Source organism: Catharus ustulatus, chromosome 29, assembly GCF_009819885.2.
Source record: "Catharus ustulatus isolate bCatUst1 chromosome 29, bCatUst1.pri.v2, whole genome shotgun sequence".
In the NCBI taxonomy this organism is placed as follows: Eukaryota; Metazoa; Chordata; class Aves; order Passeriformes; family Turdidae; genus Catharus; species Catharus ustulatus.
Genome location: NC_046249.1, coordinates 281,867 through 306,399, shown reverse-complemented (window position 1 = coordinate 306,399; position 24,533 = coordinate 281,867). Strand labels below are relative to the sequence as shown.

The following is a 24,533-nucleotide window of genomic DNA, read 5'->3' as shown; positions in this document are numbered from 1 at the left end:
GGGTCCCAGTGGATTTTACCAGACCAAGGCTCAGCCCTAACCAGGCTTTCCCAAGCCTGGCGCCCTTGGGGTTGGAAAACCTCCTATTCCAAGCATATTTTGCCTCTAAATGTCAGGTCAGGATGACCCCACGCTGGAAATGCCTGTTGCCTGGTTTCCAAGCAGCTTCTCTCCCTCCCTTCCCTTGCACACGGACAGACACTGCAGGTGGCTGCAAACACAACACACACAGGGAGTCCTTCTCCCAGGAACAGAGCCCGGACTGGAACAGCCCTGCCAAGGCAAAACACAGCACCACACACCTCATTTTCCCTGTGGGGAGCTGCAGAGGGCTGCAGGTGAGTCACGCCCAGGGTGCAGGTCTGGGAGATGCTCAGGCAGTCCCTGTGGAGGGCAGGAAGGGATCAGATGGAGCAATAACTCTGTGATGCACTGCTCCTCCTCCAGAGTCCCACGGTGCCTGGCAAAGGAAGGCAGTGTCAGGATCCTTGCTTGAGGAAGGGCACTGAGAGGAAGCATAAATTCTGCAAGGCCACACAGCCTCCAGTGTCAGAGCAGGGGTGAGAGCCCAGGGTGCCCAGCCCTGCTGCCTGAGCCAAAGTCTGCACACCCACAGGTTCAGCTGCAAAACCCAGGGTTTGTGTTCTCCAACTGTGCTCAGGACAGGAGCATGGCCACATGCAGGCTCGTACAGGCTCCTTAAAACAATTCCTCTGTATGTAAAATATATTGCCCTTTATTGGCTGTCTCCACAGAGACCTAAACCTTGAAGTGCCATCAATCCTGGGTGTGCTCTGCCCTGTCTCTGGTGGTGCTTTGTGCCTGGTGACCTTCACAGAGGATTTCTGTTGTTCTCTTTGCCCAGGAGCCCTGCAGCACCTGCAGCAGCTGAACACTGAGCTGCTTTTCCCTGTGCAGGAGACAATCGAGTCCTGGCACAGCGGGGAGGGCCAGGAGAATTCCTGCTGAAGTTCTTGTCAGAGCTGAGAGCTCAGGGCAGCTGTGGCTCTGCAGCGCCTGGGGCTGCTCTGCCCATGGGCCAGAGGGGCTGACAGGAGAGGCTGAGAGCAGCTAGAAACTCAGTAATAGCTCTACTGCAGATTTGTGATCTGAGGCTCAGGCATTAACAGAAGTGAATCCAAATTTGTGTGTGTCGATAAAGGGGCACAGTCATGTTAGCAGGCACTGGACCTTCCGAGGACACAGTCACAAAATCTGTGTTTCTCCCAAGGTTAAAATGCCTTTTTGGGACCACAATCACCTCACCTGATGAGCAGCTTTCCCTGGCAGCTCTGGAGACATCTGTGGGCTGGGAAAGAAGCAACTTGGGAGGGAAATGCAAAGCAGAGGTTGAAGCATCCTGCCCACCTGAGGCTCAGGGAAAGGCTCCTGGATCTCTCCTGGAACTGAATGCAGTAAGGTTTGAGATGGCATTTCAGATATTCCCTTCATTACACTGTCTGCCAATCCTGATCAAATATGTATTTTTGCCATTTCTTTTGGGATGTAGCCTTTCTAAGACCTCTGCCTCTGTCAGATTAGAGTTGAATTGGCCAGTGAGTTCAAAATTATGGGGAATAAGGAAAAAGGGAAAGAATATAAATGCACACACGAGTGTGCACACACACTGATCACTTAAACCTGGTTTGATAGGAGACCAGGCTGAAATTAAATCTATTTGGCAATTCGTTGGCTCTATTGAGAGCAGGTGATGAGCCGGAAATTTGCTGTTTTAAGATGGAGGGAAGTTGTATCGTTGCTGCTCATGTCAAACCACATCACATCCCCTCCTTCCCATGCTGGAGAACAACACAGGACACTCTGGGGCTGTGCTGTCTGCAGACATGTCCTGCTCCTGCTCCCTGCCCTCTTCCATCAGGTCTCTGTGGCCTGACTCAGGTCTCCTGCGTCACATGGAACCTTTGCAGATGCCAGAGCTGTGGCACTGTTTACAGAGAGGAGTGTGCTGTCTGCCTGGATTAATTCAAGCAGCTCTCCCTTGTGCTCAGGCAGGATTGATCCTTACAGGGGGTACCATGGGAAGCAGAAATAGATGCTGGAGTCTCTTCCATTTGCACCTGAGGAAAGCACAAGCCACACTCAGAAATCTGTGGTGCTACATCAAGCTGACATTGCCACAGCCAGGAGCTGCCTCTGCCACAGACACTTCTGAAGGAGACTGCAGGCTTTCAGCAGAGAGGAGAGGCTGAGGGGACTGCTCTGGGCAAGGGGGGAAAGGTGTCCCTGGTGGCTTACTGCCTGCGTGGATGCAGGGGCAGAAATCTCCATCCTGCTGAAGAGTTCCTGGAGGAGCAACCCTGCAAATCAAAAATGGTCTTTGTCTCCCTTTTCCTAAACCACAGAGCTGGATCCCTTCAGCTCTACTATCACTTGCCACTTTCTGCCAGGCTTCAGAAGTTGAAGGCAAAAGAGATTTTCCTTTCCTTCCCTCAGCCTTTGGGTGAGAGCCATCAGAAAGCAAACGAGGCAGAGCTGGTGACGCACAAGTTGTCAACACTTGTTTGGTGAGCGCGCGGAGCCTGGCCAGGTGTGAAGCAGGGACTGGAGGTGAAGGTGTTTAGTCCTTGTCCCTGAAGAGCTCCTCAGGTCACAGGCAAGGCAGGGATTGCCCCACTCTGCTCTGCACTGGGGCAGCCTCACCTCCAGTGCTGGGGCACCTTGGGCACCACAAGGTCAGAAGGACACAAAGGTTTGGAGAGTGTCCAAAGGAGGGACAGGGAGCTGTCAGCGTCCAGAGGAGGGACATGGAGCTGTTAGAGAGTGTCCAGAGGAGGGACACGGAGCTGTTAGTGTCCAAAGGAGGGACACAGAGCTGTCAGTGTCCAAAGGAGGGACACAGAGCTGTCAGTGTCCACAGGAGGGACACGGAGCTGTCAGTGTCCAAAGGAGGGACACAGAGCTGTGAGTGTCCAAAGGAGGGACACAGAGCTGTCAGAGAGTGGCCAAAGGAGGGGCACAGAGCTGTCAGAGAGTGTCCAAAGGAGGGACACGGAGCTGTCAGTGTCCAGAGGAGGGACACAGAGCTGTGAGTGTCCAGAGGAGGGACAGAGAGCTGTTAGAGTGTCCAGAGGAGGGACACGGAGCTGTGAGTGTCCAAAGGAGGGACACAGAGCTGTTAGTGTCCAAAGGAGGGACACAGAGCTGTGAGTGTCCAGAGGAGGGACACGGAGCTGTCAGTGTCCAGAGGAGGGACACAGAGCTGTGAGTGTCCAGAGGAGGGACAGAGAGCTGTTAGAGTGTCCACAGGAGGGACACAGAGCTGTCAGTGTCCAAAGGAGGGACACAGAGCTGTGAGTGTCCAAAGGAGGGACACAGAGCTGTTAGTGTCCAGAGGAGGGACACGGAGCTGTCAGAGAGTGTCCAAAGGAGGGACAGGGAGCTGTTAGAGAGTGTCCAGAGGAGGGACACAGAGCTGTTAGTGCCCAAAGGAGGAACACGGAGCTGTTAGTGTCCAGAGGAGGGACACAGAGCTGTGAGTGTCCACAGGAGGGACACAGAGCTGTCAGTGTCCAAAGGAGGGACACAGAGCTGTGAGTGTCCAAAGGAGGGACACAGAGCTGTTAGTGTCCAGAGGAGGGACACGGAGCTGTCAGTGTCCAAAGGAGGGACACAGAGCTGTTAGAGAGTGTCCAAAGGAGGGACACAGAGCTGTTAGTGTCCAAAGGAGGGACACAGAGCTGTTAGAGTGTCCAAAGGAGGGACATGGAGCTGTGAGTGTCCAAAGGAGGGACAGGGAGCTGTTAGTGTCCAAAGGAGGGACACGGAGCTGTGAGTGTCCAAAGGAGGGACAGGGAGCTGTTAGTGTCCAGAGGAGGGACACAGAGCTGTCAGTGTCCAGAGGAGGGACACAGAGCTGTTAGAGGGTGGCCAAAGGAGGGACACGGAGCTGGGAAAGGTCTGGGGAGCAGCTGAGGGCGCTTGGCTCGTTCAGCTGGAGCACAGCAGACTGAGGGGAGACTCCTCAGCTTGTGGGTCCTTCCCAGCTCAGGGTATTCCATGATTCCGTGACCCACACACAGCCCCAAAAATCAGAGGCTGCTTTTTAAAATGTTCATGTGTGAATCAGGGCCCCTTACTGTATGTTACTTCTGCATCAGCTGGGAAACCATAAGGAGGTTTTCATAACCATCATTAGGAATTTGCTTTAGGAAATTACACTGAGAGTCAGTGTGGCTTGTTAGATAGCCAGACTGTGAGACAGCTGGGCTGAGGGCAGCTTGGAAATTGCTCTTCTGGCTAAGGACTGCAGCTGAGTGAGAAAATCTCTAATTTGTTTCATGGCTTTAACTGGAGGAAACTGGAGAGTGATGGGTATGGGGGAGGCCACCTGAAACAAAGTTTTTTCCATTATCCCTTGCCCAAGTAGAAGTAATTGGCCCCAAAGAATTGTGTTTGCTCCTTATCAAAAGATTCTGTTGCTTTCTTGGATGCATTTACCCTGTTATTGCAGTTCCAAACAAAATGCCCTTTTTACAAAGCTAAGTATTGAGAAGGTTTTGTTCTGGTTGCTTCAAAAACCTGAATTTTCACACACTTGTAGGCCTTTTTGACCTAAGTGCATGAACAGTTTTTGCTGACCTGCAACCCAAAGTGATTTTTTTTCAGTAAGGGGGGAAAACCCCAGGCAGTCTCAGGGGGATTAAAGGTTTGGCCAAGACTGAGTAATTATTCCATTAAAACATCTGGTAGGATATGCCGTCAGAGAAGCTCCCATTTCTTTGGCTGAGGGTCTTGCCTTTTGTGTTTTGTTTTGTTGTTTGCACCTGGGTGTGGAAGCAGTGCAGACACAGCCGTGTCAGGGTGTTTTGCACAGGTAGGGAGCAAACCCAGCCTGTCCCCAGCACCCCTGCCCTGGGTGTGGCACTCCCTGCAGCTCCTGTAAATCCTGGGTGCCCTCTGAGGCTGAGGGCTGCCAGCAGGGAGATGCTTTGGGGCTGGTTTCAGTGAATTTCTCACTTGTGGGGCAGATTTTCTTTGCCATGGCAGGTGGAAATCCATCAGTGCTCCTTGCTGGGCTCCTCCTTCCCTTTCTGCTTCTTTGTTTTGCACACCCAGAGCCAAAGCCCAGTGTGTGACCGGGGCTGGGTGCAGGTGACAGCAGGTTGGAGCACAGGGCTGGAGCAGCTGTTTCTGCTTGAGCTGGCAGAGAGAGGAGGCTTTGAGAAGCAAAAGAGCCTTGCAGGGAAGCAGGGATCACTGCTGCTGTGAGAGGTGCTGCATTCTCCACTGCACACACAGGGAACGTGTGGGCAAGCCCAGGGGCCCACACTGTGCCACCAAGGAGAGCTCCAAGCCAAGGATCAGCATCTAATTAGCCCATGCAACACTTAGCAAGGTTATTTTTATCTCAAGCCCTTCAGAACATCCATAATCATTCCACCTTAAGCCTTTCAAAACTTGGTCTCTATGGAAACCCTGATGTAAACGACTGCTCCTTTCCTTGCACAAGGTCTGAGCTGCGCTGCAGCCTCCCCACCCTGACCTGCACTCCTTCCTCCCCACCCTTCAGATAACAGTGCTTGGGGGTTATTTCTTCCAAGCACTACATATTTAGCTCTGCAAACCCCCAAGGAATCTCTGTTTCCAAGCCCAGGGAGGTGGGAGTGAGAGGGAGGGTTGAAATCTTGGTGATGCTCAGCTTGCTCTGGTGGGATTTGGGCAGAAACCTGCAGGATGCTGCTCGTGGCTCCCTAAAGCCATCTAAACAGAGTTTAAGGTGTGGAAAAGCCACTTTGCTAATAATCCTCTCACATCCGTGAGCAGTTGTTGCTGATTTCTCTGTATTTCGCTTGTGAACACAAGAGGGCCACGTTTGGTGGGGAAAAAGAGGCTGCCAGCAGCTTTGGGAAGGGAGGAGAGGGAAACTCACTGGAAGGAGCACTGAGCTGAGTGTGTGTGGCTCTGGGTGGTGGGGCTGGGGCAGGATGCAGTGCCTGGCTGATGATCAGAGGCACAGCAGCTTCAGTCCCTGCTTCCCTTGTGCTGCTCTGCCCTGCAGTCCCACCACTGAGCAGGTGAGTGCACTTTGGATTTCCCAAACCTGTCCTCGCAGGCTCAGGACTGTCATTTCCCCTCTCTGCAGTGGGAAACCGAAGCATAGGCACGTTGTACTTTTGAACCACTACAGGAATGACTATTCACCTTAGAATATTGTTTTTAAGCAACTGACTGGTGGATAACCACCTACAACAGCACCGAGTGGCCTCAGTCTCACGAGTATGCCATCAGGAGATTTTCCTCTCTGTTCCAGGAAGATCTCTGCCTTTTGTGGGATGTGGCTGGCACATGCAATGTGTGGAGCAGGCTGGGAAGGTGGCACAGCTGCAGCCACCCTGCAGGCAGGCAGCTGTGCAGCCTCTGCTCCATCCTGTGAGAAACTGCACAGCAGAGCCACGCCAGGGAGCAGCCACCCCTCCTGTCCCCCTGTGAAATCTGTCTGCTGCTCTCTGGGAAGGAGCCCCCTGAATACAACACGACTCTGTGCACTGCTGGGTTTGTTAAATCTGCTGCCCTGTGCCTTCTGCAGAACACTGCTGGTAGGAAAGGGCATCGCAGGGGTGGTGGAGCTTCACCCTGTAGCTGCTCAGCTCCTGTGTTCGTGCAAGGCATCTCTGCCTGCACCATGGTGAGGCTGAGAGCCAGGGAAAACCCTCTGAGGATAAACCAGAGCTGGATCCCTTTGAGCAGAGTCAGAGTTCTCCAAGGACAGCTGTCTTTTTCCTAAGAACTCCTTTTCTAAGCCTTCAGCTAGCTCCCTGCTTCTCCCCTTTCTCCCTTCCAGGCCAGCTGATTGCTGCAGGACATCCAGGGAGGTGCTGGCTCCCTCACCACCCTCCCTGTTGCAGTCTCCTCTCTTGGAAAGTTTCAGTCTCCAGCAGTTTTAGCTCTGCCCTCATTTCAGTGTCCCATTTGCTGACAAGTCCATAAGGACCTGACTGCCACCACCCCCGGGCTGGCAGCGAGGAGTGTCCCCCTCCTGCAGGCAGGGGCTGGCTCATGCTCAGTGTAAAAGGCAATTTCATTAGCTTGCAGCCCTGGCTGGCAACCAGAGCTGGCACCAGAGATTGTTTTTGTGAATAACACCCTGGCAAAACAGAACTGGTAGCAGCTTGGGTGGGATTTATGTTTGATGTGTCCCCTGTCACTGCAAGGGGCAGAGGGGTTGCCTGTTGCTGTGTGGGTGCCCTGGTCACAGCTGGGCTCTGGGCCATGCTCTGTGTGCCCAAAGAGCCACCAGCTGGCACAGAGACAGGGCTCAGGGGCTTTGTCACATCCCATGTGGGCTGCTGGCAGCCAGACACTCAGAATCACTGGGTCATTGAGTTGGAAAAGACCCCCAAGATCATCAAGTCCAAGCTTTGACCTGATCTCACCACACCCACAAAGTTCAGGTGTTACAGGTACCTGTACAGGTACTCCTGAACGAAAGAGCCTTGCTGACTGGGGTGTAGTGAGAAAACCTGAAAATGAAAGGTTTCTAAGAAACAGGTCAAACCGGATCCCCTCCAAATTGCCTTCACTGATGCACTGGGCTGGTGTCTGTTTGTTCTCTGCAGAGCCCTCCAGAGCCTGCAGCCTCCTGGGAACAGGCACTGGTTGGTCTCCACTCAATTAACAAGAAACTGGAATAGCAACACCAAAGACTTCATAGAGACCTTCAGCATCTCAGCATAAACTCTCAGCCTGCGGAGAGATCCTGTTTTGTGCCTGTCTCAGGGGTGTCCAGGCAGCATCCAGAAATCACTGCTGACAGTTTTCTGTTGTGAGCACAAGTGCCACTCATTGCTGCACAGCAGAGCTTAAACTTCAGGGCTTGAGCATGACGTCCCTTCCCTGGCTTCTGCTGCAGCAGCAGGCCCAGTTTCTCAGGCTGAATGAGCTTTTCCAAGCTGCCAGAGTTATTTAGGAGCTCACAGGTGAGTTCACAGAGTTGTGCATCCTCTCCTTGGTGCCCCGCTGCAAGGCAAGGGGGCTTGGCTGAAGTTAAACCAGGGGCAGCTCCCAAGCTGCCAGATCAGGGCTAAGACACTTTTCTGGCCTGGAAAAGGGGGCACCCAGCAGACCCTTTGCTCTGGCTCCATAAACATGCCCTAATCCCACAAAAGCCCTGACAACCCCAGCAGGGTTTTCCTGCTGGTCTCCAGAGGGATGAATGCTCTCACTGAATCTGGCCGGAAGGTTTTTCTTCCAAGAACCTTATTCTGAGTGAGAAAAACGCCATGTGCAAGATTTCTTAATTTGATCTTTAATTAGAAGAGGGAGAAATTAAGGGAAGAAGTGGGGAAAACTCTGGCAAAAGAGAAGAGAAATGTCAGTGCTGGGCAGCAGGGCTGGGCCCCACAGCCTTGGGGTGGTGCTCAGCTGAGAGCTGTCCTGTCCCTGCGTTCGTGGAGAGAGCCTTTCCCTGTTTGCAGAGATGGAGCACTTTCCAAGGTGACTCATTCACCTTGAATTGGAGGCAGCTCTCCTCATTGCTGTGCTGGAGAAATGTGTAAAGACCAGTGGCCTTCCCTTAACTGTTGAGATGATATCACCAGCCAGAAACAGCATCCAATTTCCTGATCCTTTGTTTGAACAACAAACAAATAAGATATGAGCACTGGAGCTACAGGCACATCTTCTTCATAAATACCGAGAGGCACGAGGCTCTGGCATTAAACACCCAACTCTAAATAATGCCTGGAGCCAGAGTTGTTACCCACTGCCTCGAGTACAGCCCCACTCCATCAGCAGGTTACAATAATAACAAATAAAACACGGAATTATGGCTGTGCAATACTTGAAAATGAGCCTGTCACTTTGTGTCTGGGCTGGAAATCAATCACCAAGTCTTCGAATCAGCTTCTGCTATTAAGGGCTGGAAGCAGGAAAGATTAAAGACATGTCCATGGAAGTCTCTTTCCTCAGGTGCGCTGGTCTTCCAAAATTCTGGATGGATTTTTTTTCTTTCCTTGGCTGTGATTTCTGTCGTTGTTGTCTGAGTGGTATCCTTTGGGGCTGTTATTATTAACTAGCACATGTCAAAAGGATTTGTCTCTTAGATGGGCAGGGAAGGGGGAGATTGAATTGATTTGGCTTTACAGGTAGGGTTAGGCACATACAAGACTCCTGTTCTCTTTCACAGCAGAAAAATGGAGGAGTTGATGGAACCCCAGAATTTTCAACCCCCTTTCTACTGACTGCAGTCCCACTGCCTGCCTCTCTGCTGTGGGATCCTCTTGGGCTCCAGAGCCAGTTCCACCAAGGGGTTCCTGGAGAGCAGGAGCACGGCAGAGCAGCGCTGTGTTGGGTACCACACTGCCAAACTTGGATTGCTGCAGCAATGTCAGTGCATCCCTGTACATGACATCCTGTTCCCTGCCATGGGAAACAAGGCCCAGGGAAGGAGTGAGATATCTTTGTGCAGGAACTAAATTTGCAGGGGTCCAACAGCCCTTGGGACTGTTCGAGGCTCCGACTGGCACTGCCTCCTCTCACTTTCTTCTTCTGGTTATTTAGAAGAGGCTGCTTCCCTCTGCTGCCCTCGTCCCGTGGTGGCCAGAGCAGAGGAAGGGGCTGCTCTGGAGGGGGCAGGAGCCCCTCGAGCTCCAGGGGAAGGGGCTCCCCTCTCCTGAGTGACAGCAATAGCTGTGAGAGCACAGGCAGGGCTCTGCACCACTCAACAGGTTTCTCTGTTTAAATATCTTTTAAGCTTACAAAAGTGCTTTTTGCCTCCCTCTGCTTCCCTACTGAGTGCTTTGAAAGAGCTTTGTTTTAACTAAACAGCATTTTACATTTCATGCAGAACCATCGTGTTCTGCGCGTTTGTTTTCCCTCCGCCGTGACAGGCTCTGACATTATTTTGATGGGAAGATTCTTCAGGATTTTGAAATGATGTTCAGTCTTCCCTTGCTTGGGGCTGCTTTTAAACTCTCTGAGCTTCATCAACCCTGTAGCAGCTCCTGAGGGAATTTGCTGAAATTCAGGAGCTCCAGTGACCAGTTCCCTTTTCCTCCTCGCTTAGCAGTCTGCAAATGGCCTACAAGATTTTGTCCACCCAGGGAAATTCCCTCGTGTGGTTGTGCTGGATGGATTATTCTGCTGCAGATACGTGGGATTAGTGGCCTGTAGAGCTGAATTTTGATTGGAATAATAAATCCTTGCCATACAGGCAAATCCTCATAGAGGAACACTTCCTGACCATGGAAGATAGGAAGAAAGCTGCTTTGCCAAACGCAAGGAAAACCTTCCCAGTCTTGGCAAAAGGACACAAGATAAATGATTCCTTCATTTCAGGGGCAGAGGTGCGTGGGGGCAGGCAAGGTGTGTGGGGGTGTGAGGAGGTCCTGTTTTCTCAGGTCTGAGCAGCACGAGGATCCCAGCAAAGCTGGCGTGGGAGTGTCTGTGCAGGGTCTGGTTTTGGAGCGAGTTTCAGCCTGATTGTAGCCTGATTTCACAGCCAGATGCCTGATTCTGTAGTGTTTCCCCTGCAGCAGTTTGCCCCAGTTCTGAGGCTGTCTGGCAGACCTGGGGGCACGGGGATGACTGCAGGGCACATCTCGGAGCTGCTGACACCTGAGCCTTGGTGCTTCTGCTCCCTTCTGCCAACACCTGACCCGTGTCCCTCTCTTGTCCAATACACAAAGCAGCAGTTGCCCATCAGGGTCTTGAAACTGGACCCCATAATCAACAGAAACCCCAGACATGGCTTTGTCAGCTTCATCAAACTGTTGGCTGTCCTGAAGACCTGTTTGGGAGTGCAGGAAGGGTGTCCTGCTGCCCTGAGCTTTGGGAAGGTGAGTCCTCCCAGCGTTGCCCTGTTGCCATGAATTCAGTTCCCTTTGCCTTCACTGGTATCAGGATTTTAATTCTGTCCTCCTGGGGGGTGGCAAAGAACAGGGGAGGAAGAAGGGGAAGACAAGGAAGGTGCTCAAGGACAGTAGCTGTGTTTTGTGCTTGAAATTGGAAGCCTTTCAAAGCCTTCCAAAGGAGCTTAGAGGAGTCTGCAGGTAGGACATGCTTTTACATTTCCTGGCATCTCAATCATTAGCTGCATCCAAGGGGAATTAAAGAATGTCAATCAACATAAGTTATTCTTCAAGGGAGCATCAGCAGGGTGGGCAGTTTTTATTGTAACTTAAGCAGGAAATTGAAATATCAGCATCGGAGTGTGAAATGCGCCATTGCAGACAGCTCTTCTTCCTGAAGCAGGAGGAGGAATGGAAAGCAGATTACACTCTGTTAGTCCCACTAGAATTTTGCTCTTAATCTGCTGTAAATGGGAAAATTGTTTGGAAGAGTTAACAGTTGTCTTGTGCCATAAAAAAAGGGGGGGAGGGTATCACAGGCATGTGGGATCCCAAGTTTTGAGACCTGAGGGGTCTCAGCACCACAGAGCAGCTGAGGTTCCCATTTCCCAGGGGTTCAGCTGCTCCAGGTGGTTTTCACCGTGTGCCTGCAGCCCTTTGTGGGGCACAGCAGCAAACGCAGCCCTGGGCAGGAGGCTGCAGGGCTGGGCACCCTCGTGCCTCACCTGGGCACTTCCTCCCTCTCTGGGCCATTCCCTTTCTCAGATCTCAGAGCTGTGTTGTATCTCACAGCAAGGTAAATCTTGAGCCACATCAGGGGTGTGTGTGTCAATTTGAGGCACTTCAATACACTAATTAGTTGAATCCCTAATATTTTGGAAGCAGGGGGGCCTGTCCTTCCATCAGAACAAAACAATGACATTTGATTTACACTCATGACAAGAAAATTCCAATAAAACATCTTCCTGGCCCTAGTGGATTGTTTTGTTTCAATTGTGCATAATCATTTCACCAATAACGTTGGAAGATTTCATTTGGGCTTCTATTGTATTAAAATATTAACTACAGAGTATAAAATTATAATAAAACCTTAGCATTAATATTTTAATACAATCCAAAGATTGGAACAAAACATTAAAACTGCAGAGGAAGCCTAGGGTGGGGAAGACAGCGTGCAGACAAGAGATTGATGCACATCACCAGCCAGGTCTGTCTCCTCTGCATCCCAATTATCCTGATGTGCCCACTGTACCTGGGCAGGTCTGCTGCTGCCTCAGCATCTGGGAAGCTCTTCTTCCTTTATAGAAGAGACTCAGGCGAGAAGGAAAAAGGGCCCTGACTATTTTTGTAAATGAATGGCTCCTGATCTTTCAGTTCACACCGAGGAGACAGATGCACGTCGGGGCCCTGAGCTCCAGGGCACCGTGAAGAATGTCACTGAGCTTGGAATGCATGGAAGAAGAAATTTCCTTGCAGGGAGAGAGTTTATATCCACAGTATGTCAAGAGGAAAAGGAAAGAGAAAGAAAAGTCTCTGAGGGGTAATTTTTATAGCATGCATTGAGAGAAGAGACAAAGTTTGCAGGCTCCCAACAGCTGACGATCTGTTATTGCTGCACAATTCCTGTTACCTTTCTGCTTGGAAGAATATGAATGGCTCAGAGCAAATGAAGGCATAATGCTATTTACCAGCCCTGGCCTTATTAGGGACATTCATTCTCTTGCTCACAACCTGCCCTTTTATTTTGAAGGGAGCAAGGACATGGACAGATGTGTGGTGAGATTATTTACTCTGCCTCAGGTGCTCCCAGCCCACTGGGGATTTGGGGATGAGCTCCTGGTGCACAGGGCTGGTGGCTGCACACACAGCCAGAATATCTGTGTGTGAGCCCACAGCTGGTGGGAAATCAAAGCTGTGCTTCAGAGAGTGACAGGAGGATTGATTTCGGTGGGAGCTGGGGCTGCCAGGGAGCCAGGGCAAGGAGGGGCTCCTTCATGGGTTCATGTTCTTTAGGTGTGCCCTAAAGACACAATCAGGAGCTGGCCCATCAGGCATTGGGCAGTAAATATCCACTGAGGCTGGAAACTAGTTGGACTATTTGAACCAATAAGCCCAGAATTGCCTCCTTAAGGTGTCCACTGCTAACAGAATTAAGCCTTCTATTACTGGGCAGAAGATTAATGGGTTGGAGAAGCGTCAAGAAATCTGCCTTGTCTCTTTCTCCCAGACATGGAATTTGTGGTCGTGGATTTTCTGATCTTTGCTATCTGCTGTCCTTATGCCAGGTTTCTTGGCATGGGGCAGAACCTGCTACTTTCTCTTTAATTTCCAGTCAGAGCCTGGGAGTTTTGTCCTCTGGTTTGCTCAGAGGTGAGCTCCAGCCATGGACACAGAGCTTTGGAGAGGGATCGTGCTTCCAGTGGAGTTTGATGCTGTATTTAACTCCTGCTGAGGAGAAGACTGAACAGGGAACTTCTTTTGACCTTTGGTTATGCCTCTGAAGCTTTGTTCTCCAGACAGTGACTGATGGGTGAATAAAAGTCCTGGAAAGTGGCCAAAGCCTCAAAGAAAGCAAGGAGCTTTAAACCAGAGCCACAGCAGGCTTTCAGGAAAGTGCTGAGGAGCAACAGGAGGGAGGGAGGGACACCTGAGCCACTGCCTGGAGCAGGGAATGCTGTGTCTGCCCTGTCCAGCCCAGCCACAGGGCTCATCCACACTGGAGCAGTGCCTGTGCTTCCCAGACAGGCCAGGGTGACTGGTCACTGCATCAGCCACCCCTGCATCAGCCACCCCTGCATCAGCCACCCCTGCAACCCCATCCCTGCATCCCCATCTCTGCATCAGCCACCTCTGAATCCCCATCCCTGCATACCCACCCCTGCATCCCCCACTCCTGCATACCCACCCCTGCATCCCCCACTCCTGCATCCCCATCCCTGCATCCCTGACCCCTGCATCCCCATCCCTGAATCCCCACCCCTGCATCCCCATCCCTGCATCCCCATCCCTGCATCCCCCAGCCCTGCATCCCCCACCCCTGCATCCCCCATCCCTGCATCCCCCAGCCCTGCATCCCCATCCTTGCATCCCCCACCTCTGCATCCCCCATCCCTGCATCCCTGACCCCTGCATCCCCATCCCTGCATCCCCATCCCTCCGTTCCCATCCCTGCATCCCCAGCACTGCATCCCCATCCCTGCATCCCCATCCTTGCATCCCCCATCCCTGCATCCCCCACCCCTGCATCCCCATCCCTGCATCCCCCATCCCTGCATCCCCATCCCTGCATCCCCCACCCCTGCATCCCCATCCCTGCATCCCCCACCCCTGCATCCCCACCCCTGCATCCCCATCCCTCCGTTCCCACCCCTGCATCCCCACCCCTGCATCCCTCACCCCTGCATCCCCCATCCCTGAATCCCCATCCCTGAATCCCCATCCCTGCATCCCCATCCCTGCATCCTCATCCCTGCATCAGCCACCCCTGCATCCCCATCCCTGCATCCCTGACCCCTGCATCCCCACCCCTGCATCCCCCATCCCTGCATCCCCCACCCCTGCATCCCCCATCCCTGCATCCCCCACCCCTGCATCCCCCATCCCTGCATCCCCATCCCTGCATCCCCCATCCCTGCATCCCCACCCCTGCATCCCCATCCCTGCATCCCCATCCCTGCATCCCCCATCCCTGCATCCCCCACCCCTGCATCCCCACCCCTGCATCCCCCACCCCTGCATCCCCACCCCTGCATCCCCATCCCTGCATCCCCACCCCTGCATCCCCCATCCCTGCATCCCCACCCCTGCATCCCTCACCCCTGCATCCCCATCCCTGCATCCCCACCCCTGCATCCCCCATCCCTGCATCCCCCATCCCTGCATTCCCCACCCCTGCATCCCCATCCCTGCATCCCCCATCCCTGCATCCCCATCCCTGCATCCCCATCCCTGCATCCCCACCCCTGCATCCCCCAGCCCTCTCCTTCTGCAGCCTCAGGGCTCAGCCTGGCCCAGCAGGGAGTGCAGGGCTGTGATGGTTTGTGTGGGCTCTGGCAGAGGCTGGGAATGTGCCTCAGAGACCTCCCAGACAGAGCGGATCAGCCAGGGCTGGCTCAGGGCCTCTCCAGCCCTCCGAGCTCATCCACTGCCAGCCTGAACAATCCACTTTTCCCTGCTCTCCGTGAGAGACTCTTCAGCAGCAGCTGCTGGGACTGTGCTGGAATCAGCTGAGGAGTGGGGAGGAGCCACATAATTCCTTCTGTTGGAAACCATGAGAGGGAAAGGCACAAGAGATGAAGGAAGCAGTGCTGATTAGGACAGGCTCTGAACCATTCTCACCCCTTTTCGCCTTTCCCTGGATGTCACCTGTGTCTCCCTGCTGGGTATGTGGCACTAGATTCCTGCAGCAGCTGGAATTTCACGGAGCACTTCGGCAGTTTGAAGCACACATCCTTTGTGCTTTGTGCTTTGGGGGCCAATTTTGGGGTCCTGCTGGACCTTGCAGAGCTTCCAATGAGCAGGGCTGAGACCCCACCTAACCCATCTCATATGCATCCAGCCAGTTTGGACCCGTTGGTTGCTCTCCTCTGGTGCCTCAGGAACTTGGGAGGAGCAGATCAGTCACAGATAACTGGAATCTCCAGCACATTTGTGCCAGAAATCTGCCAGCTTATAATTAGCCTCTATGAATAATTCATGGCAGACGCTGCGTCCATCAGACCTGACAGCCGTAATCGTTCTGCCAGCAAAGTATGGGGTTTGTCTTATTTGTGAAAATTATTCAAGCAGTATTTTTTTGGTTTTTTTTAAATAGAAAATAGAAGGGTACGTGTGTCCATGCCTGTATTAAAATATATATATACATATATATACATATGTAATGTACAAATATATAAAAACAGATGTATCCCCCAGGCACACACACATGTATATGCTCTGCATCCTCACTCTGGAATAGAATCTGTTTGGATGTCATGGATCAAACCTATCAGTGATGTAATTGATTAAGCCAATAGGATTGCAGCAGGAATGAAGACATATTTATATCTGCTCTCTTTTACAGTCTAAAAATACCCTGTAATTCTGAACGGATGCATTTTTAGCCAGATGGATGAGTTTTGAGGGACCTGCATTTAGAAATACCTCCAGTCCCATATTTTGTTGTTGTTTTTGGAAAGCAGGGAAGGAGATCAGAGTCTTGGGGTCCTGTCAGGAGCCTTCAGGTCCTGTCTCTTTAATGCTCCATCACACTCTCTCTCTGTGCTTTCATTCTTAAATACGGGATGTGTCCAGGCTTTATTAATTTATAACAATAGCTGATGGTGCTGGGGAATGAATGGGGCTAGGAAATATCTGACATGGCAATTAGGACTGCTATCACAGTGAGGCCTGATTTCTGCTGGAAGGCAATTTGCTGTAAACCACCGAGGTTAATTAATTGCATGGGTGGAGGGGATGGGGAGGGGAGGAAGGAAAAAAAAATTTGGGCAACAGTTCCTGCCATGGTGTAAATCTGGAGCAGATCCCCTGATGTTTGCATGGTTATCTGCTCTGTATGACAAAGCCCTGATATTGGAGGTATTGTATGGCACACCAGGAATTTCCTCAAAATACAGGCTCTGTTAATTCCACTCTGATTCCAGGGGCACATCACAGGGTCAGTGGTGCTTCTCTCCACTGGAAGGGAGATGGTGCAGCCCAAGAGGAACTGGTGTCACAGGGATTTCAGTCCACTTGTGTCAGGATGATGAAAAACCATCTCCGTGCTTTCTCCTCTTGCTTTTTGGCATTTTCCTTTTCTCCCCACCCCTCTGAGTGGTGCTGTGATGTCAGTGCAGGGTTGGGTCAATGCAAACAGGGCTGAAAGAGCTGAGAGTCATCTCAGGGTGGAGAGGGGTTTAGTCTGGGGGAACAAAGGGATAAAGGGCTGGTCAGCAGAGTGGAGCAGGCACCAGGATGCCCAGGTTCTGCCTCTGCTGCCCCATGTCAGCACACACCCTTGGGAAAGCCCAGCTGCTCTCAGAGACCCCACAAACACATTCTGGGCAATACCAAAGACCTCAGAAAGCACTGGGAAGACAGGCAAGGTCCCAGCCCTGGCACAGCATCCCCAGGCTGCTGGAGCCCGGGAAGGGAGCAGCCCCAGAGCAGGGGCTGGATGTGACTCCCTCCCAGCTTTAAAACAAGGCTCTGGGGGTGACCTCAGGAATGCTCTGCAGTGACAAACAGCAGCAGGAGAGGCACTGGCAGAAGGCCACACCTGTTTCCAGCTCCTTTCCCCATCCCTGCTCACTGATCCCAGGCAGAGGTGTGACACCAGCTGCTGGCACACTGCTCAAAATGACTGATCCAAGTACAAGTGACAGCTCTTGACAACACATCACAAGCCTGAAAATTCAACCCAGGTCCTCCAAAGTGTTCAGCTGATTGTTAGAAAGGTGAATTCTTGCTGCTGCCCCTCTCTCTCCACCCACAGCACAATGGAGGAGGAGGGCAGACCACAGCACCCTCTGAGTTCTCTTGTCTAGCAGGGAACATGACCACAGCTGTGGGGTTGGGAAGAAGGTTTGTCCATCACAGCAGGCTCTGGCACTGAGTGTGCCAGGAGGGAAGCAGGTACATTTTCAGACCAGGTGTTTTATCTGTACATCCTCCCAGCCCAGTAGCCTGAGCTCTCAGTGAGGTTTTGGGGGTGTGGAGAAGGATGGGATGTGCAAGTGAGGGTGGAGACCTGTCCCTGACCCTGCATGAGGAGCCAGAGCCCTGTGGGAGGTGTGATGTGGAGGGGAAGCAGGGGAGTGGAGGGACAGGTGACTGTGGGAGTGTTGTGTCTGCACAGGGCTTCCAGTGGCCCCATCAAAGAACACAGAGCACTGGAACCCCAGCTGCTTTCTTCCTCTCAGCCAACATTTAAATGCCAACACACTAACAAACACGATGCATTATTTAAAAGCCACTGTGCTTGACCCTACAAGGAGCTTTTCAACCGCCTGAATGTCAAGGAGAAAGAAGCTGCTGTTTCACTGATGACTGGTGCGTCAACTCCCTTCTCGTTTACAGAGTGACCAAGGTGAGAGGCAAAGAGCTGCTGAGTGTGGGCGTGGGTGCCTGAGGTGGGAAACCATCACAGTCACCCCAGTGGAGCAACCCGTGGAGCTGGTGCTCGGGACTGGGAAGGGTACACGAGGAGAAGATCAGTCCCCAGGGAAGGAATGAATACAAGTTTGGGAGCAGCAGCTCTCAGAAGATGTTCAGAGCTGTGGAGGTGAATCTGTAGTTTGGGGTTGGTGGTGCTTAGGGCTGGCACTGACTCAGCAGTCAGGCTGTGTCCCCATCCCTCAGAGCAAGCAGCAATCGGGGCCAGGCTGCTGTGCTAAGAGCTCCTGGGTCATTCAGTCCTCTCTGTCTGGAGCTGCTCCTCAGCAATATTTCACCTGCTGCCCCCCTCCCTTCTCCAGGGACTAAGCAGGTTTGGCTGTGGGTTTCGCACTGCTCGTTTGCCAAGCTGTGAATCCTTCTTTCCTTCACTGGCTCAGCTCTTAGCAGGCAGCATGTTCTTCTTCCCTGGGTATGGGGAGAGGAGCTGGTAGGAGAAAAGTGCAGAATTTCTGGGTGATGGCTCACATTACCAAGGCAAATGTGTGCTGCGGGGCAGCAGCATGAACAGCCATGGCAGGTCCTCGCTGCAAATGTTACAGGGATTTCCAGATGAGAATTAATGGACTTTCCTTGGCTAGCGTAGGAGAAAATGTTCTACGTGTGCTTGTTTATTATTTCTGTTCCAGTCCTTGTTCTTGCTTATTGCTTCCATCTGTTGGCATCAAACTGTTGGCTCTTGTCTTATCACTGGGATGTAAACCCTTCACGGACAGGGAGCGTGGATTGGTGAGAGGCACAACAAAGGCACCAGGGAAATGGAACTGTTCAAAGACCAGGGTGCCTTAGAATCAGTTCCAGGGAGGAACTCAGGTACTTAATACCCAGAGGTTTCATTTGGGAGGAAATATGTTTGATAGCCTGAAATATTAAATGCATAAATTGTTACCCTTTAAGTCTTGTGAAGTCATTTGCTCCACATCATCATCTCTCCAGTTGGTGCCTTGGGACATCATTGCCTCTGTTGCTCAGGGTTCTCAGGGAATCAATCAACCCAGACCAACTCCTGCTTAAACACCACTGAACTCCTACTTGGGCATAAGTTGTTCTCCTAATTCTTCCTTGCTGTCCTGAGTGGTGCCAGATTAGACAGGACAGGATCAAGCAGGTCAGCTGGGAGATCCAGAATCCTGTGGAAAATAAAGCCACTCCCCAGGCTGTGTCTGCATCCAGTCAAAAACACGAGGGCTGATTTTGAGGGACCCACTGGTGGCTTTAAGACTCCACAGGCAAACTGTGTGTCCATGCAGGGGAGCACCATCCCTGCCCCACCACCAGAGATGCTCTGGATAATCCCATGCAGGTGACACCAGCACTGCCATTTATCCACAGTGGTTTGGGCAACTTGGGCAGGAATGGGAGATGCTGCACTAGGTTGTGTGCTGTTTTACAAATTTTAATCCTCACTTTGAATTTTCCAGCAGAATGGGTTTGTTCTGCCTCTGGGCTGGAGGGAAACTTTGTTGCCCTGGAAACATGAAGACGACAGATCCATCGTTCATTGGCAAGAGGATGGGAGAAGTGCATGACAAAGAAGTGTGAGAGGAAAGACCAAGGGAGTAAAAAGACCTTTCAGAGGTGTCACCTTGACCTGCTGCTGGGAGCAGGGGAGTGCTGAAGCCACCACCAGTGCTCAGGATTGCCCAGCACCTGCTTGGCTCTCCCAGAGCAGCTGACTCACTGGAGTAATTTTGCTCAACTTTGACAATAAAGCAATGGATGATGGATTAATGTTAATATCTGCTTGCTGCCTTCCCAGCTTGGGCAGCCTGGAATCAGCTCACACTTTATATCCTCAGTCTTTTACCTCATTTAAACCCAGGTGTTGTGTATGCAGAGCACATCCAAAGGTCAAAGAGCTGCTCCGTGGGGAAATAAGCTGCTGGACAGCAGCTCGTGTCCTGGTACTGAGGAAGAGAACAGGAGGAATCCAGACATGCCCGCTTGGAAGCCACTTCCCCTCGCAGACAGCCCCTGAGGACGTGGAGGCAATCCTCCTGATTCGAGTCAGGTTCACATTAAATCTCCTGGTTAACTGCTGCCTGGGGAAGGCAGTGGGAAATTCTTGTCCAAGCAACCACAGGAGAAACTCCCCAGCCAGAGTGGGCAAACTGCCCGTGGACACAAGGCACAGGAGGATGGGGAAGGGACTGGGCTCTGTGTTTCTCTGTGCCAGCAGTGAAATGTGCCCTTGGCTCCAGGGGAAGCTGGAGCATTTCTGGGTGGTTTGTCCTTGGTGGCAGCTTCAGAACAAACTGGACGAGTTTTCTGTTCTGGATTCTGGAGTCTGGCACAAGCAGCTGGGGGAGACCTGAGCTTGCCATGAGCTGTATCCCTTGGTAAACACATCCATGCACATCCACACTGAAAAGTCTGAACTTAGGGCAGGGATCTGCGCCCAGCTCCTGAGCTACTGTGTGTCATCACTCATCCTGGAGGCTACAGAGCAAGGAAATCCACAGTGCCACAGAGTCCCTTTTCTTCTCTACCTCACGCTGCTCCTCCCTGCTCCTGCAGTTTTGCCCTTACGTCTCCAATTTTCCACTTGTCACAGTCCTGTGTCACTTCCTTCCATCGCCACCCTGCTTCTCCCAGCACCACTGTGAGAATGGCCTCGGCTCCTCTACAGCCCAGGGAGCAGGAGAAACCAGAAGGAAAACCTTTCCCTTGAGGGAGGGTGGTAACCAGGTGGGAGCTGTTGGCTCGGTGGTACCAAAGCTGCACGTGCTGAGATGCGAGGCTGCGGCACAGCTCAGCTCCGAGCTGATTTTAACCTGCCACTGCCATCTGCGGGGCTGTCGCTGCCAGCAGCAGAGGAGGCAGGCTGGGGAGGATGCTGAGCTGTGTTTGGTTATTTTCCTCTTCCTCAAGGAAGTTCGCAGTCCCTTCTCCCTGCCTTGCCCTGTTGCTGGAGCAGTGTCAGTGCAGCTGCCAGGCAGAGTCGCAGCAGCAGCAGCAAGAGACAAGTGCAGCAAATGCTGTTTGACAGTGTGGTTTGGATACATTTCATGTGAAAACACAGAAAAACCCCAAGCCTGTTTGATCCTGGGTGTACCTGCCTTCCATATTCATGTTCGTGCGCCTCCATGTCATTACGGGATTAAAGCATCATTAGCACACAACGAAAGCCTTTGATAACACTCTGCCCTGGGCTCCTCCTTGCCTTTCCCTTTTCCATTTCCCCTGCCCCATCCTCTTTTTTTCTTTTGTTTCCTCTCGCCCTTTTTTTTTTTCTTTCTTAAATTAATCTAGTCTTTTTCTACCTTCCTTCATTTTTCTTCCCAGTCATTTAATGGATGATCTGGAGCAACACCCCACCAAGATACAATACAGGGGAAAGGGCTGATTCTGACTGTTCTCACACCAGTGGGGATACTGGTTTTAATGTGACAAACTGGAGGCTGCATCACCCATTGCAAATCCGTGCAGCTGTGTCCAAGTCCACTGCAGCTGAGTTGGTGCAGAGAGGGTGGCGAACACAAGCAGGTTCCCTGCACAGGGTTCTGGTGTAAATCCAGGAATTGTTCCACTGACTTTGGGAAAACTGCTTCGGATTTACACCAGGAAAGCAGTGATCAGTACGTGGTGCTCAACATCCACTTGGCAACTCGTTACTGAAAGCTGCAGCGCTTGGAGCAGCTGCTGTAAGATGCCAGGAGTATTTTTAATAAGGGTGCTGAGTCCAATCTACTCCTGTATGGCAAACGTGACAGCAATTTAGATTGAAAGCCTGTGTTTTGCAGACAGACACTCAGGCAGTTAGTGCAAACAAAAAGGCACTTGTAACTCCAGTCCTTTAATCTTACTCTTTGCTTGGTGATAGATAAGGCGTCTTGACATCAAATTGCACTAATATGGTTCTCTGAAGATTAGCACTGTGGACAATGCTCGTCGTCTGGCTTTCCCTGATATGGTTTCTGAGTGTAGCAAGGTCTAGTGGTCAAAGCAGGGATGCTGGTATGGGAAATGGGCTGTTCTCACACTCCTGCCTCTAACTTCCAGCCTGCCCGTGGCTGACCTTGCCTCTTGGTTTCTGCAGTTGTAAAATGGGCATAAAAGATTCTAATTGCCAAGTGGGGAACTCCTTAGGGGATGGCTAGTGATTATTGGCTTGAAAATTACAGAGAAGAGTGGAAAAGAAACAGAAGGAAGATTTTTGCAATGAGTGTGGGATGCAGGAACTGCTTCTCTAGAGATCCCAGAGCTGTTTCCTGCATATGGTCTCATTCCTCTCATCTGAACTGAGGGGAAAGAATGTAAGGTCAAGCGATTTGTTCAAGGTCGTGTGAGAAATCTGGAAAGAACCCAAGTGTTGCAGGTGCTGGCCTGGGTTGTGCTGCCTGCCCACAGACAGGCTGTAAAGGCTGTGTTCACACACAAACCCTCCCCACCCGGGGGCATTGGGCAGAGCTGGGACCACAGCAGAGACCCAGAGCAGCCCTGGAGGGGACAGGAAGGACAAGGGCACTGGAAGGGGACAAACGACAGCACAGCTGCTCTGCTTCTGCACATCCCAGGTAAGGACAAGGGACGTAGAGCCTGGGTTAAATTCTGCTCTCAGTTTCCTTCCATTGAAAGCCAAAGCAGCCTCTGGGAGATGCCTGCAGACTTGTTGGGAATATGACAGGAGCCTGGAGCTCAGTGTTGTGCTCCCTCCACCTTCCTAAGGAATCTCTCAAAAGGCATGAAAGGCAGCCTGAAGCCCACCTGGACCTGCCAAGGGATGGTGGATGAGACCCTGCCAAGCCCAGAGCCCTGAGCCTTGCTGTTGGTCACTCAGATCACCAGAACGGGCTCTGGGCTCAGCCCTGGCCCAGAACGGGGCTGTCCAGGTGAGCACCCATCCCCTGGCACACATCCAGCCTTCAGAGCAGTCTCCACTGCTTCCACTGCCATGGGCCTGCCCTAGCACCCTGCTCACCTGAGCTTGGCTTTGTCAGGCTCGGAGCAGCACAGGCAGTGGCACAGAGCTGTCCCTGGGCTTGCAGCTCTTCCCCCGGCTGTGCCAGAGCTCTGTCCCACACCTGGCAGAGGGTGCAGGGCAGGAGGAGCTGGGATCAGGGACAGGGGAGCCTTGGCACGTGAAGCCCTCTGGCCACAGAGGGGAACGAGCCTCATCAAACTGAAACTGGGAAGCTTTCCAGAACCTTGTCTTCGTGAAGCAACAGCACGCAGGTTTGCATAAATATCTCTAAAATTCATCAGACAGCTCAAATGAAATACACTAAGGAAGGAACCACTTCTGCATTTAAATCTGCTCACAGTTGCTCCCCTGTCTTTGAAATCCAGCGATGCCCACCCCTCCATCAGCCCAGGAGCAAGGTATATTCCAGATGGTTCCCCCATCCTAAAAAACTGCACTGCACAGCCGATTAAATTCTGCTTGTTGTAATTAAGCTCGACACAATTAGCTGTCAAGCAGGGCACTCATCTGTTTTATGTTGCAATCTCTTCAACAGGCAAGGCTGCTAGACAAGATTGTCACTTTTCGAAAAGATTTTCATTAGTTACCCTGGGCTCTGTGTCAGACACTGAAATATAAAAATGTGTTCTGTAGCCAAGTCAGGGAAATTCTCATTTAATGTTCCACATAGTATTATGAAAGTAATGTACTCTGAAAATGAATGCATTTTGGAACATTTTGGAAGAAATGCAATTTGTCTCCTAAGTAATAACTGCATGTTCATGAATTTACTGATTTTTTTTCAATATGCCTTTCATACAGTTGGGAAGACTTTTTCTGACTTAAATGAGAGGAAGAGAAACTGTTGGTTTTAGTGTTAGTCTCCTTCCCTCCCTCTCTCCCTCCCTCTTTCTTTCATTCCTTCTTTCTTTTCCACCACTTCTGTGCACTCTCAGTTTAAGGACCAGGCATTGTCCGATGGATGTGGGAGCTTGGCATGGAAGAAATGTGTAGCTCAGAAGTGGAAAAAACTGAAACAATTGTGATTGATGAGGAACAAGGGAGCTCCATATTTCCAATACTTTGAGAACAGAACTCCTCACAGTGCCCCAGCCAGGAGATGCAATTGCAGCTATCCCAGGTTTGGTGGGATAGTGAATTTTCTGCATTGCTAATGCCAGAGGAGTGGGGGGTCAAACACACAGTCATGGGTGCATCTCACCACCAAAAATTAGATTTGCAGTCAGAGAAAATAAGTCAGTATTCCAAGCTTGTGGAGTCTTCTCCTTTCCTTGTAAATAGATGCTGGATTGCAGGACAAACTCTTGAGCTCTGTGCAGTCAGTGCCCTGCCTCCCTCTGCTCCGGTTTGTGTGAAATTGTTCCTTCAGTTCCAGCTGCAGCGTCCATGACTGCATCCACACCCAAAGGCTGGACTGGGTGTCCTGCCCTGGCAGGATGACGAGAGGCAGAGCTGAGCAGCCACTGAAGGAGTGGCTGAGATTCCATCAGAAGAAAAATAGGTGAGCCACAGTTACTGAGTTCAGCTGAGCAGGAATTTGGTAGAGGGGAAAATGAAAAACCAGATTAATGGCAACAAGTTGGAAAAGAAGAAGAAAATGGATGGGGAATTACAGTGATAATTGAGACAGTTGTCATTAACTGGTG

General features: G+C 51.6%; 1 long non-coding RNA gene across 1 annotated transcript; it reads left to right on the top strand.

The window, feature by feature from the left end:
* The first annotated feature begins 255 nt into the window (after nucleotides 1-255).
* LOC117008442 lies at nucleotides 256-19,700 on the top strand. The gene is made up of 2 exons (XR_004420310.1): nucleotides 256-338; nucleotides 19,388-19,700. It is a non-coding gene; the product is annotated as an uncharacterized LOC117008442 (long non-coding RNA).
* Nucleotides 19,701-24,533: the final 4,833 nt, after the last annotated feature.